The sequence below is a fragment of the Lepus europaeus genome, chromosome 2, assembly GCF_033115175.1.
Source record: "Lepus europaeus isolate LE1 chromosome 2, mLepTim1.pri, whole genome shotgun sequence".
Classification (NCBI taxonomy): Eukaryota; Metazoa; Chordata; class Mammalia; order Lagomorpha; family Leporidae; genus Lepus; species Lepus europaeus.
Window position 1 is genome coordinate 63,994,660 of NC_084828.1, and position 16,120 is coordinate 64,010,779.

At 38.1% G+C, this 16,120-nt stretch overlaps 1 protein-coding gene across 2 annotated transcripts in view; it reads left to right on the forward strand.

The window, feature by feature from the left end:
• The window catches only part of LOC133771604 (leukocyte surface antigen CD47-like), a 158,365-nt gene that overhangs the window by 74,603 nt on the left and 67,642 nt on the right, over window positions 1-16,120 (forward strand). Inside the window, exons 10-11 of one of the 2 annotated variants that reach the window (XR_009867596.1) lie at window positions 4,613-4,703; window positions 7,520-7,598. The exons of the other annotated variant lie outside the window; for it this stretch is intronic. The gene's annotated coding sequence lies outside the window, so the exon portion shown is untranslated. Of the gene's footprint in view, window positions 1-4,612; window positions 4,704-7,519; window positions 7,599-16,120 lie in introns of those variants that run through there. 2 annotated transcript variants of the gene reach the window in all.

Consider the following 16,120-nt stretch of genomic DNA (forward strand, 5'->3'; position numbering starts at 1 on the left):
TGCTATGGCCTGGGGTGGGGGAGAGATGCAATGGAAGATGGCCCAAGTCCTTGGGCCCCTGCACCCGCATGGGAGACCTGGAGGAAACTCCCAGCTCCTGGCTTTGGATCGGCACAGCTCCAGCTGTTGTGGCCCGTTGGGGAATGAACCAGTGAATGGAAGGCCTCTCTCCCTCTTTCTCTCTCTCTCTGTGTATCTCTGACTTTCAAATAAATAAATAAATCTTTATAATAAAGCTGTCTGCACATTAATGTTTATTGCAGCTCAATTCACAATAGCTAAGACCTGGAACCAACCCAAATGCCCATCAACAGTAGACTGGATAAAGAAATTAATGGGACATGTACTCTATAGAATACTATACAGCAGTCAAAAACAATGAAATCCGGTCATTTGAAACAAGATGGAGGAATCTGGAAAACATCATACTGAGTGAATTAATCCAGTCCCAAAGAGACAAATATCATTTGTTTTCCCTGATTGGCGACAACTAACTGAGTACCAAAGGGGAAACCTGTTGAAGTGAAATGGACACTATGAGAAATAGTGACTTGATCAGCTCTTGTCCTGACTGTTGATGTGATGTACAATGTAAATCTTTATCCATTTTAGTATTTTTTTGTTCTAGTACTAGTGGTTGAACTCTGTAATTAATACACAATTATTCTTAGGTGTTTAAATTTTAACTGAGAAGTGATCCCTGTTAAATATAAGAGTGGGAAAAAGAGAGGGAGGAGAGGTACAATTTGGGGCATGCTCAATCAGACTTGCCCCAAATGGTGGAGTTAGAAATGCGCCAGGGGATTCCAATACAATCCCATCAAGGTGGCATGTACCAATGCCATCTCACTAGTCCAAGTGATCATCTTCAGCTCACAATTGATCACACTGATAGGTCTAAGAGTCAAAGGGATCACACAAACAAGACTAATGTCTGCTAATACTAACTGATAGAACCAAAAAGGGAGAGAACGATCCAATATGGGAAGTGAGAGACACAGCAGACTCCTAGAATGGCAGATGTCCTAAATAACACTCTGGCCTCAGAATCAGCCCTTAAGGCATTCGGATATGGCTGAAGAGCCCATGACAGTATTGTAGGCATGGAAAGCCAAGACACTCTGGGAAAAAAAAAAAAAGAAGAAGAAGAAGACCTAAATGAAAGATCTCTGCAAGTGAGATCCCAGTGGAAAGAACAGGGCCATCAAAGAAGAAGGTACCTTTCTCTGAAGGGAGGAGAGAACTTCCACTTTGACTATGACCCCATTGGAATAAGATCGAAGTCGGTGAATCCTAAAGGCTTCCATAGCCTTGGCAACTCATAACTAGAGCCTAGGGAGATTACTGACGCCATAAACAAGAGTGTCAATTTGTTAAGTCAACAACAGGAGTCACTGTGTACTTACGTCTCATGTGGGATCTGTCCTTAATGTGTTGTCCAATGTGAAGTAATGCTATAACTAGTACTGAAACAGTATTTTTACACCTTGTGTTTCTGTGTGGGTGCAAACTGATGAAATCTTTACTTAGTATATACTGAATCGATCTTCTGTATATAAAGATAATTGAAAATGAAAAAAAAAACTGGTGTTAAATTGGAAATTGCATAGAAAATTAAGCAATTCTTTAAAAAATACCATGTAAGATCTCTGTCCTTAATGTGCTGTACATTGTGATTTAATGCTATAACTAGTACTCCAACAGTATTTTTCACTTGGTGTTGCTATGTGAGGGCAAACTGTTGAAATCCTTGCTTAATATACTATATATATATATATATATATATATATATATATATATATAGGGCTTTTCTGTTAATGAGTTGCTTGAATTATTGGTGGGAGGATGAGTGTATCCATTATTAAGCACACCTAATTAATCAAGCAAGTAGGGATATGTGAAAAGTTTCAGGAAAGGTACCTAGTACTGGGTTGGGTATGCAGAGGGACGATGAACCTGCAATAGGACATTGGACGTGGTTGTCCCAAATTTACATTCAACATAGTGGATTTGGGGGCATTTTTGCTTTGAAGGAGGTTGTAACTAAAGATGAAAGTTTCTTTTTAATGGCCTATAAAGGCAAAAAGTATTATTACATATTTACACTTGTCTTTTTAATAGGTCTGTTAATCTTCCTACTAAGAGATAATCATTGTAATTTATATTTTATACAGTTTATGTGCCTGTACATCAACAGGAAGAAGTGTGAAGTTCTTATTTGATAACTAATATTATTTTGTAACAGCCTTTACCAAATATTTTAGCTGTTACTCTGAGAAAGATGGAAGCTATCAGAATGATAACTTCTGTCACGTTGCATGTTTTCCCCCGTTTTTCTATCTTCATTTGATTTTGTTGCCTTTCCAATATTTATGTAGATATTAGAGCACTTCAAAATGTTCATGGAAAATGCATGTTATAAAAATGCATAGATTTCAAAAAATTCTTTTTAAAATGACTTATTTATTAATATAAGGAGAATATATTTAACTTATCATAGATACAATTTTCAGTATATGAACATACTTCTTTTCTTTGAACTAAAATAACTATCTTCTGAATCAATTTTTTCAGACTTTGAAGTACTCTGTGTCCATAATGTACATTCATATTAAAATATTTTCTTCAGGGGCTGGCGCCGTGGCTCACTTGGTTAATCCTCTCTGCCTGCAGCACCGGCATCCCATACGGGCACCAGGTTCTAGTCCCGATTGCTCCTCTTCCAGTCCAGCTCTCTGCTGTGGCCCGGGAAGGCAGTGGAGGATGGTCCAAGTGCTTGGGCACCTGCGCCTGAGTGGGAGACCAGGAATAAGCACCTGGCTCCTGGTTTCAGATCAGCGTAGCTTCAGCCATAGCAGCCATTTGGGGGGTGAACCAACGGAAGGAAGACCTTTCTCTCTGTCTCTCTCCTTCACTGTCTAACTCTGTCAAATAAAAATATTTTCTTTAATGGTTGCACATTCAATGATTTTCTTCTGGTATTTAAGATATAAAAGTATAACATTAATCTATCAGGTTTTCTTTTGGTAAGGTGTATTGAATGAATCTTAATTTTGCCTTTTAGGATCATTTTAATCATTCTTAAATTTCATATTTGACAAATACATTCTTAAAATAGTAGAGTTCCCAAATGATTTCTGTAAAAGTTTTCTTTTAGAGGTTTTAAGATAATTTGTATTCTAGTGCTTAAATGAGCTGTCTCTTTCTCTTGTTTTTTAGTTTTTACCTACTTTTGTTATGTATCTGAAAGCTAGACAGAAAAAGCTCACTCCTCAACTGGCCAGGACTGGGCCAGGCCAAAGCCTGGAGCCAGGAACTCAAGCTGAGTCTTTGATGTGAGTGGCAGGAACCCAGCTCATTGAGCCATCGCCTTCTGCCTCAAGAGTACATTTGCAGGAAGCTGGAACGAAGAGCAGAAACAGGACTCAAACCTAGATAGCATGATAAAAGATGTGGGCATCCAAGTGGCATTTTAAGTGTTATATCAAATTCTCATCTCTCCAAGCTATTTCTTAAAGAGTAAAAATTAGCTGTGATCTTATCATCTGAGAAAATCAATTCTGTTTTAATTATTTGAAACTGTGTTGTGCGTGTATATGTTTTGTCATCTGTATTTTCTCTGAGATTTTTAAAATGTTCTTGTAAGTCACGACTTTGTAGCTGACTTATGGTTTGCAGTGTTATTGGCCACGTGAGAATATATTTCCAGTTTTAAATTGTTTTAATTTGTGATTTTAAATAATACCATAATCAACTATATTGAACTTAAAATTGAATCAAATTTGTTAGTATGTTTTACCCTAGAAGAAATTCATGTCTATTGTAGAAAGCTTTAAAAATGAGAAGAATTGGGGGCCGGCACTATGGCACACTAGGTTAATCCTCCGCCTGTGGCACCGGCATCCCATTTAGGCACCGGTTCTAGTCCCGGTTGCTCCTCTTCCAATCTTAACTCTCTGCTATGGCCTGGGATAGCAGTAGAGGATGGCCCAAGAGCTTAGGTGCCTGCAACTGCGTGGGGAGACCAGGAAGAAGCACCTGGCTCCTGGCTTTGCATTGGCGCAGCTCCAGCCGTTGCGGCCATCTGGGAAGTGAACCAACGGAAGGAAGACCTTTCTCTCTGTCTTTTCCTCTCACTGTCTGTAACTCTACCACTCAAATAAATAAATAAAATCTTTTAAAAAATGAGAAGAATTATAAAGCAAATACTCGCTGTTGAATGCCTACTCAATATGTATTCATTCCACAGACATTTCTCAGCACCTACTTTACAGCAGGCACTGCTTCAGATAGGAAAGCTGATTTTCAGAGCTGACACCCTTGTGTATAACATGTGGTAGATCCTGTTACTCTCCTCTGGGCAGAAATAATGTGCTTTTTAAAAAGGGATCATAATTTTTAAATGTTGAATTGTAATCTTATTTTTCTCCTTTAACATATTAAGAACTTCCTTCCATACCATTCAACTTGTAAATCATGGTTAATGGCTACAGAATTATTTGTGGGAATGTACCATAGTTGAACTAATCACCTATAAGCAAATATAATAAATTCTGTTCCAATTCCTTTGTGCATTTAAAATCCATAACATAACCTTTATTCTTGTTGATAGCCTTAACTAATATGACTTCCAGAAGATCTGAAGATGCAGACAGTGCTGTCTTTCTTCCTCATTTTCATACGGTCTCTTAGTGGATTTCAAGGTAATTTCATTAAAGTGCACACAAATGCTGGTTATTTATGTCATAGGAGAGGAACATTAACAGACAATGCGAAGTGGCTTTTTCCTCCATATCCACAACTGTTTCCTCTGTATCCAAAGGAAAGTGATCAGTTAATGAGGAACAGTCAATAAAGTAACAATTTGCCTGAAAATTAAAAAAAATTTTTTTCTTCTATCCACTCAGATTCAGGCAGTTTCTGATTAGTTATGTGCTACCAGAAATAATAAAATTACTAGAAAGGAAAGCTTGATAGATTGCTTCTTTTGAAATATTTATTTATTTGAAAAGCAGAGTGACAAAAAGAAGAGAGAAACAGAGAAAGATCAGAGAGATTGTCCATCCCCTGGTTCACTCCCCAATTGCCCTCAATAGCTGGGTCTGGATCAGGCTAAAGCCAGAATCCAAACACTTTATCTGGGTCTCCTACCTGAATGGTACCAGATCTAGTACTAGAGCCGTCTTCTGCTGCCTCCAAGGTGCGTTAGTCCGAAACTGGATCAGAAGCATGATAGTTGGGACTCTGCCAGACACTTCAGTATGGGATGTGGGCATCCCAGATGATGGCTTATCCAACTGCACCACAATGCATGCAATGGATTGATTTTTTTTAATGTAAGATTGGTACATAATGCAAAGCAGAAACATTATCAGCTTGGTTAGGTCTTTTGACAGATGTCCTTATTTTCTGATGAAATATTAGAGGGATTAAGTAAAGCAATTAGGGAGATCAACAGTCACTCTTTTTCTTTTGTACCTTCCTATGACTTTATGTTAACATATTCCACAACCTTTTAGTTATCTGCTGAGAAACTACGTTTCTCTGAGGAAGACATGTGGGACTTGGAAGGGTGGGGGGAGCCTCATAGGAGTGGAAGAGGACAAGACTTTATGCAGAGCCACGTGTACACTCTGTTCTCCCATGTTGGGTGGCCTTGACAATCATCCAGCTGATTTCTCTCCTTCATCAATAAAATAAATTCCTTTCTTGTCCTACTATCTTTGAATTCATAGTGCACAAAACTTAAGATAATTTGTGGATTGGTCAAAAAATTAGCAATATCGAATTATTCCATACTATTATATGTATTATTAAAGTATCCTTATATTATTAAATATTCTTTAATGATATGAGCAACTACATGTATTTCCTTTGCAAAAACCCTTAATTTCATTTGATTTTGAAATCAACTGAAGTTGATAATAAAACAACAAGCAAATCAAGACAATTAACCACACACGTTTACATCCAGGGTAATATTCTAAACCAAATTTAATTGACTCATAGGATATCTTGAGATTAATCCTATGTCAAAGAAATTAATTTCCCTTTTTGGATGTATTCTGTTACATATTTCACTGCTTGAGACTAATATCCAATTATTCTTACTAGATTGCAGAATCCAGCATTGTTTTTATGTACATCAAATATTCCTGGCCCAACCAAACTAAATTTGTTCCATTATTTTAAGATCTCCTAGCTTTAGTTAGCTGGTAAACTGACTTCATTGTTTTTGTTGTTGTTACTATTATTATTACTATTACTACTACTGTAGGTGTTAAATATGATTGTGTTGTGTTCCTGGAATGAAAATTAAGAGGAGTCCTTTATATATGTAATTTCATATTTTTAATATTTCAGTGTACAGAATTTACGTCCAGCTTCCCTCACTGTAGCAGGTGAGAATTGGAAGAGAGATGAGACTGTTGACCAAGGAGGCAGCAAACTGATGTTTCTCTGCTTTGAGCATAGAAATTCACATAGTTACAGTGAATCAACGAAATATTCAGTTAAAATTAAGTCAAACAGTAAGCTTCATGTCTTGTTTCTAATAGACTATGAAGAATTTATATCTGCTGATTAGATTATATATATGATAGATTGTGTATAATTATGTTGTATATAATAGTTAATATAAAGTAAAGTTATATATATGGGAGTATTTTCTAATGAGTTAGTTCTAGAACTTGTTCCTTCTCCCTCTGTCCCATTAACTGCTATAGAATTTGACTTGGAAATCTTAAGGGAGCAGACATTGTGACACATCTGGTTAAACCATTGCTTAGGCTGCCTGCATCCCATATTGGAATTCCTGGAATCAGCTCAGACCTCTGCTTCCAGTCCATCTTCCTGTCATGTACATCCTGGGAGACAATAGGTGATGGTTTGAGTGCTTGGGCCACAGCCACCTACATGGGGACCCAGATGACTTTTGGCTTCAGCCTGGGCCTGCCCCAGCTACTGTCAACAATTGAGGAGTGAACCAGAGGGTGGAAAATATCTCGCCTTAAAAAAAATAAAGAAAGACAGAGGGAGGGAGAGGGAGAGAGGAAGAGGGAGGGAGGGAGAGAGATAGTGTGAAATAGGGAAAGAGGAAGAGAAGGAGAGAGATCTCTGAATAATGTGTAAACCAGGAGTCAAATAGGCTGTTAGTATCTAAAGAGTAGAGACTGCTACATGAACTCCAGTTTGTAGACTGTGACACTCACGTTTTGTTTGCTCAGTGAGGCCATTAGATTTCTTTTCAAACCATGTTTCTAGAGAATTGAGATAGCTAGTTGCTGTTTATCCATGCATGTTCTTTTTTATTTTTTCTGGATAGCTTCATTATATCTTAATGTTCTATAGACTTTTTGTTATGTTTTGCTTTTCTGAAACTTTCAGTAACTGCTTAGTTTTGTTCATAACATTAAGACATTCAAGTAATGGGTAAATTATAAGTACATATTCTACACAGATGGCCTAAAAAGAAACTAGTGATGATACTTCATAATGTGCCCTTCCTTCTTCTGCATAGCTTTTCTCATGCCTGTGATGTATGAACAGAGGAACACAACTTCTTCACATGCAGCATGTTAAGTGTTTATCTTCGTCTTCATATACCTTGTAAGATGGATAATACGTCTCTCTCTGAAAGAGATACAGAAGAAACTGTTTTTTTTTGTCATTTTTGTATTAACAGTACACTGAATGTAATAGGATCAAATTCATCTTATGAATGTGCAATTGAAAATTCACTGCTGAAGGAAACATGCGCAGTGCAGTGGGCACTAGGGGATGGATTCCATTGGAGTTTCTGTGTATGAGTGTTATACAGTGACTGGGAAGTAATAGGGATTGCTTTACCAGGAAAGAGAGGAAGAAAACCCTCCGTGGGAGTTAGAAGACCAAGGCTGATTTTCCAGGGATAATCTTAACGTGGCTGGATTACCTTATGAAATCATTTTTACATCTGAATTTTAGATCCTCATTGGCACATAATTATTATCTTGTTAAATCTTCACAATTTTAATGAAAACATTTGTGAAACACAGAGTGGAAAATCATTCCATGAGTATTACCGTGTTACTCTATATCTCATCCTCCAAAGAGGATTTTTACAGCTGCTTTATAGTTATTGCAGAAGGAATGCTTGTTGATTAACTGATCATAAACCTCTAATTATCCTCAATCTTTCAACTAAACAAAAATTGACTAATATTATTATCTTCGTTAGTTTCCTTATGTGTATTATTTCCTTAATCTTTAATAACTCTGTCACCATTTGCTCAACTTTTACCGTGGCTTCCTCTCATTTTTTGCATGAACTGAAATCTGATCAATCCCTATATGTGTACCCCCCAGTTTAAGAAAATACTATGAGGAAGAAAAGTTAGTTTGACACCTTCCTACCAAATCCCAAGGATAATTATTATTTCATATTTATTAGAAGCAAAACAAAACTTCAAAACGTTTTCTGTCAACTTTGCTTATTTGGTGAGCATGGAGGTTAGCTAGTCTTCTGCCTTCTCTTTCTCAGCGTTTTGTATGCTCAACATGCTCACCATGAAAATACAGAAATTGTGCGTGGTTCACCACATTTATGAGATTCACATTTGAAAGGGGCAAGCATTCAATGCTCCTTCTCTGTCGCTCAAGCAGCAAAAGAAACATTGGAAAATGTTGAAAATATTGAGGTTACATTGTAAATATTTTCTTTGGAATATCATTAATTTGTCACATTTATTTTGTGTTAAGTATCCTGAAGCACTCGAAGTTCTTTAAACTCAGTACTCTTGTCTTATTATTAGGAATCTATTGTGAGCTCAGCTTTATTGCACCGATTTTGAACTTTAGCCTGTGGACCGTTACTCATTTCTAGATCCACAGCATATACTAGGAACCTGTAAAAATAAGACCAAACTGGTAATGTATCATACAAAAAGAGTGACTAATTCTGTGTATAGTGGTTGGGTATGAAAGAGGTTGTTAGAGAACATGTACTGAAGGAGCTTGCCTAAGAGTGGGACTTTAAAAGGACTAGGAGGAGATTCCCCACATTCCAGTTCAGCACAGTATGTGCAAAAGCACAGTGGGGCAAAATTCCTGGGTTTGTAGAAGTATAAGATGACTGAGGGTGAAATTAGAAGATCAAGAGATGAGCCTAAAGAGAGAGACAAAAACTGGATTCAAGACTTTCTATGAATTTTGAAGGCGATTGAATTGGGTCATAGACATAGGATGGAGAAAAAGAAGGGTTTGAAGCATCAGAGAGATTCTGGATCTGCATTTTAGAAATTTTTCTTTGGCATCACTGTGGAACAGTGGACTAGAAGGTCGTGGAGTCTAGAGCCATGGAGAACAATTCTTGAGAGTATACAGAGATCACCCTGGAAAACTCCAGAACTGGAAGGACAAAATGGACCTGGGTCTGGAGGGGACATATTGAGAATGCCCGGCAGAGTCCCTCTTCTGAAAGAGTTCACTCCAGTTGGGGACTAGCTGCACAGAATAGAAACAGGAAAAGAGAATTTTGTGTGAATAGATAAGAAGCAGTTGAGACCAAGAAATAAGAGTGACCACCAGAGAATAAGTGGAGCAACAATTGCTTGGCCCTGGGAAAAGGAACATTTCAGGGATCAACAGAATGTAGAGTTAAAAGGGCTAGGGACAAACACATAGCCATAGTCGGGACTATTAGGCAGTAGAAATTACAACCCAGGTCCCCTTGCTCACCCCAGGCTTAGCCTATATTGGTGGGAAATGCTAAAATCAAGTTAGTAAAGCTGTTGTTTTATGATTTAAACAAGTTTTCCTTTAACAAAAATTCCAATTTTTCATATATTTAATAGGAAATAATTATGTTTTATAATGGTTCAGTCAGTAAAATTTTATCTTTCAGATCATATAATTTTTCTTTAAAATCTGTGCATACTCTTTTTTTCTTTTTTTTCTTTCTTTTTTTTTTTTTTTTTTTTTTTTACAGGCAGAGTGGACAGTGAGAGAGAGAGGCAGAGAGAAAGGTCTTCCTTTTTGCCGTTGGTTCACCCTCCAATGGCCGCCGCGGCCGGCGCACTGCGACTGGCGCACCGTGCTGATCCGATGGCAGGAGCCAGGTGCTTCTCCTGGTCTCCCATGGGGTGCAGAGCCCAAGCACTTGGGGCATCCTCCACTGCACTCCCTGGCCACAGCAGAGAGCTGGCCTGGAAGAGGGGCAACTGGGACAGAATCAGTGCCCCGACTGGGACTAGAACCCGGTGTGCCGGCGCCGGAAGGCGGAGGATTAGCCTATTAAGCCGCGGCGCCGACCCTGCATACTCTTATAGTGCTTTCAAAACTAGATTTTTTTTTTTTTGGAGTAATAATAAGGACTTATTTTTTTAATTAAACTTTTATTTAATGAATATAAATTTCCAAAGTACAGCTTATGGGTTACAATGGCTTCCCCCTCCCAAAACTTCCCTCCCACCCACAACCCTCCCCTTTCCTGCTCCCTCTCCCCTTCCAATCACATCATGATTCATTTTCAATTCTCTTTATATACAAAAGATCAGTTTAGTATATATTAGGTAACGATTTCAACAGTTTGCCCCCATATAGCAACACAAAGTGAAAAAAAAAATACAGAGATCCTACATAATATTTTTTTAAAAATTAATTTTCTATGCCATTTCCAATTTAACACCAGTTTTTTTTTCATTTCCAATTATCTTTATATACAGAAGATCGATTCAGTATATAATTAGTAAAGATCTCATCAGTTTGTACCCACGCAGAAACACAAAGTGTAAAAATACTGTTTCAGTACTAGTTGTAGCATCACTGCACATTAGACAACACATTAAGGACAGAACCCACATGGGATGCAAGTACACAGTGACTCCTGTTGCTGACTTAACAATTTGACACTCCTGTTCATGGCGTCAGTAATCTCCCTAGGCTCTACTCATGAGTTGCCAGGGCTATGGAAGCCTTTACAGTTCGCTGACTTTGATCTTATTCCGATAGGGTCATAGTCAAAGTGGAAGTTCTCTCCTCCCTTCAGAGAAAGGTTCCTCCTTCTTTGATGGCCCCATTCTTTCCACTGGGATCTCACTCACAGAGAACTTTCATTTAGGTTTTCTTCTTTTTTTCTTTTCCATGGTATCTTGGCTTTCCATGCCTGAAATACTCTCATGGGCTCTTCAGCCAGATCCGAATGCCTTAATGGCTGATTCTGAGGCCAGAGTGTTGTTTAGGACATCTGCCATTCTATGAGTCTGCTGTGTATCCCACTTCCCATGTTGGATCCTTCTCTCCCTTTTTGATTCTATCAGTTAGTATTAGCAGACACTTGTCTTGTTTGTGTGATCCCTTTGACTCTTAGACCTATCAGAGCCATCGAATGTGAACTGAAATTGATCACTTGGACTAGTGAGATGGCATTGGTACATGCCACCTTGATGGGATTGTATTGGAATCCCCTGGCACATTTCTAACTCCACCATTTGGGGCAAGTCTGATTGTGCATGCCCCAAATTGTACATCTCCTCCCTCTCTTTTTCCACTCTGAAATTTAACAGGGATCACTTTTCAGTTAAAATTTAAACACCTAAGAATAATTGTGTGTTAGACACCACAGAAATAAAAAGAATCATCAGAAATTACTACAAGGACTTGTATGCCAGCAAACAGGGAAATCTATCAGAAATGGACAGATTCTTGGACACATACAACCTACCTAAATTGAGCCAGGAAGACATAGAAAACCTAAACAGACCCATAACTGACACAGAAATTGAAACAGTAATAAAGGCCCTCCCAACAAAGAAAAGCCCAGGACCAGATGGATTCACTGCTGAGTTCTACCAGACATTTAGAGAAGAACTAACTCCAATTCTTCTCAAACTATTCAGAGCAATCGAAAAAGAGGGACTCCTCCCAAATTCTTTCTATGAAGCCAGCATCACCTTAATTCCTAAGCCAGAAAGAGACGCAACATTGAAAGAGAATTACAGACCAATATCCCTGATGAACATAGACGCAAAAATCCTCAATAAAATTCTGGCCAATAGAATGCAACAACACATCAGAAAGATCATCCACCCAGACCAAGTGGGATTTATCCCTGGTATGCAAGGATGGTTCAACGTTCGCAAAACAATCAACGTAATACACTACATTAACAGACTGCAGAAGAAAAACCATATGATTCTCTCAATAGATGCAGAGATAAAATACAACACCCTTTCATGATGAAAACTCTAAGCAAACTGGGTATGGAAGGAACATTCCTCAATACAATCAAAGCAATATATGAAAAGCCCACGGCCAACATCCTATTGAATGGGGAAAAGTTGGAAGCATTTCCGCTGAGATCTGGTACCAGACAGGGATGCCCTCTCTCACCACTGCTATTCAATATAGTTCTGGAAGTTTTAGCCAGAGCTATTAGGCAAGAAAAAGAAATTAAAGGGATACAAATCAGGAAGGAAGAACTCAAACTATCCCTCTTTGCAGATGATATGATTCTTTATTTAGGGGACCCAAAGAACTCTACTAAGAGACTGCTGGAACTCATCGAAGAGTTTGGCAAAGTAGCAGGATATAAAATCAATGCACAAAAATCAACAGCCTTTGTATACACAGGCAATGCCACGGCTGAGGAAGAACTTCTAAGATCAATCCCATTCACAATAGCTACAAAAACAATCAAATACCTTGGAATAAACTTAACCAAGGACGTTAAAGATCTCTACGATGAAAACTACAAAACCTTACAGAAAGAAATAGAAGAGGATACCAAAAAATGGAGAAATCTTCCATGCTCATGGACTGGAAGAATCAATATCATCAAAATGTCCATTCTCCCAAAAGCAATTTATACATTCAATGCAATACCAATCAAGATACCAAAGACATTCTTCTCAGATCTGGAAAAAATGATGCTGAAATTCATATGGAGACACAGAAGACCTCGAATAGCCAAAGCAATCTTGTACAACAAAAACAAAGCCGGAGGCATCACAATACCAGATTTCAGGACATACTACAGGGCAGTTGTTATCAAAACAGCATGGTACTGGTACAGAAACAGATGGATAGACCAATGGAACAGAATAGAAACAACAGAAATCAATCCAAACATCTACAGCCAACTTATATTTGATCAAAGATCCAAAACTATTCCCTGGAATAAGGACAGCCTATTTAATAAATAGTGCTGGGAAAACTGGATTTCCACGTGCAGAAGCTTGAAGCAAGACCCATACCTTTCACCTTACACAAAAATTCACTCAACGTGGATTAAAGACTTAAATCTACGACCCGAAACCATCAAGTTATTAGAGAGCATTAGAGAAACCCTGCAAGATATTGGTTCAGGCAAAGACTTCTTGGAAAAGACCCCAGGAGCACAGGCAGTCAAAACCAAAATTAACATTTGGGATTGCATCAAATTGAGAAGTTTCTGTACTTCAAAAGAAACAGGAAAGTGAAGAGGCAACCGACAGAATGGGAAAAAATATTTGCAAACTATACTACAGATAAAGGGTTGATAACCAGAATCTACAAAGAAATCAAGAAACTCCACAACAACAGAACAAACAACCCACTGAAGAGATGGGCCAAGGACCTCAATAGACATTTTTCAAAAGAGGAAATCCAAATGGCCAACAGACACATGAAAAAATGTTCAAGATCACTAGCAATCAGAGAAATGCAAATCAAAACCACAATGAGGTTTCACCTCACCCCTGTGAGAATGGCTCACATCCAGAAATCTACCAACAATAGATGCTGGAGAGGATGTGGGGAAAAAGGGACACTAACCCACTGTTGGTGGGAATGCAAACTGGTTAAGCCACTATGGAAGTCAGTCTGGAGATTCCTCAGAAACCTGAACATAACCCTACCATACAACCCAGCCATCCCACTCCTTGGAATTTACCCAAAGGAAATTAATTTGGCTAATAAAAAAGCCATCTGCACATTAATGTTTATTGCAGCTCAATTCACAATAGCTAAGACCTGGAACCAACCCAAATGCCCATCAACAGTAGACTGGATAAAGAAATTATGGGACATGTACTCCATAGAATACTACACAGCAGTAAGGAACAATGAAACCCAGTCATTTGCAACAAGATGGAGGAATCTGGAAAACATCATGCTGAGTGAATTAAGCCAGTCCCAAAGAGACAAATATCATTTGTTTTCCCTGATCGGCGACAACTAACTGAGCACCAAAGGGGAAACCTGTTGAAGTGAAATGGACACTATAAGAAACAATGACCTGATCTTGTCCTGACTTTAGATGTACAATGTAAAACTAGATTTTGATTGACTTGAGTCATCAGAAGATCCTGGAGGGGATGCCTTATTAGATTCAGGTTTAAATTCAGCAGCAGTGTTTTCTTTTCCTGACTTTCTAGGCCTACTTTTACCCAGACTCCCTCCACGTCTTAGGCAAGTCGTTCTCCATGTTATCTGAAGGTTGTGGTCTTGATGTCGGAATTACTAAGTTTTCTAGAGTAAGGTTTCTATTGGATTTTTCTTCTAGAATAAGGTTTCCATTAGGATTTTTCTGCAATATGGTAGCTACAGGACTAGCCTTCTAGTGAGAGTGCTGAGTAAAGAATTGTGGTAAGTTTGGTATTAATTTCCGTTAGCCTCTAAGTAGTCTTTGTTTAGTTCAGTTGACAGTGATTTTGTAACTTAATTCTCCAATATAGAATTGCTTATGGTTTTCTAACTCAACTTATTACAATAATCTTCTTGAGCAGTTTTCATTTTGGAGAGTTATGATACTTAAAAAAAAAGATTTATTTATTTAAAAAGCAGAGAAACAGAGAGCTCTTCCATTCACTGGTTAGCTCCTAAATGTCCACAATAGCCAGGGCTGGGTCAGGCCAAAGCCAAGAGCCACTCCATGCAAGTCTCCCTGTGGATGAGACCATCATCTGCTTCCTTCCCAGGTACAGCAGCAGGACACTGTATCTGAAGCAGAGGAGCCAGTACTTGAACTGGTACTAACATACAGATGTGAGCTTTCAAAGTGGTGGCTTAAGCCACTGCCCAACAACTCTCACCCCCAAATTCCTAAACTTTAATTCTGCGTTCAGTTTCACTTGTTACTGAACTGTTATTATTCTCTCTTTACTGCTCTAAGTTTTATTGTTTATGCCTGTAAAAACAGACTGGCTTTTTAAAAATTTTATCCTCTATCCAGTCTTCCTTCAGTCTCTTGTTTACACTGTGCTACTTGTCCGTATTCAACAGTATTCATTTCTGTATGTTTAGGATTTAAAAAAATTTAGCTTTTAACAGATTTAATGTAGTTCACAGATAAAATTATAAGAATATAAGGATATTTCCTCCCTACTTCTACTGCCTTCTTTGTTTCTTTAATTTTTTAAGATAATATATTTTAAATTACGTTAAAGTAAAAAGGCTTAATGTTTTACCAAATAAGAAGTTTAACAAGTAAAAAGTGAAAAAGTTTAGTGGGAATATAGACAAGGGCTACAAACAGTAATTGAATGGAAAAATCATATCACCCATATACAGTAAATTTTAAAGTAATCACAGATCATTAAAACTATATATTGGTTTCACAAAGGTATAAAACAATGTTTTGCAAAGCTATATTTGAAACAATACTGATAGGCATAAACATTTCTCCTTCTTTTTAAAGATTTATTTTACTTATTTGAAAGGCAGAGTTGCAGAGAGGGAGAAACAAAAAGAGAGAGAGAGAGAGATCTTCTATATGCTGGTTCACTCCCCAGATGTCCTCAATGGCCAGGGCAGGGCCAGACCGAAGACAGGAGCCAGATGGCCAGGAGCTTCTTTTGAGTCTTTCATGTGGGCACAGGGCCCAAGCACTTGGGCCATCTTCCACTGCTTTCCCAGGTACATTAGTAGGTAGTTGGATCAGAGCTGAAACTTGAATTGGCACCCATGTGAGATGCAGGCATCACAGGTTGTGGCTTTACCTGCTACACTACAACAGTAGCCCTGAAATTTGTATTTTGTTTTTGTTTTTTGATTTTTTAAAAAAGAATTTTAGCTCCCACACATATATGGCAGTACTTGTCTTTCTTTGGCTTATTTCACTCAACATGATATCTTCCAGTTGTATCTGTTTTGATACAAATGA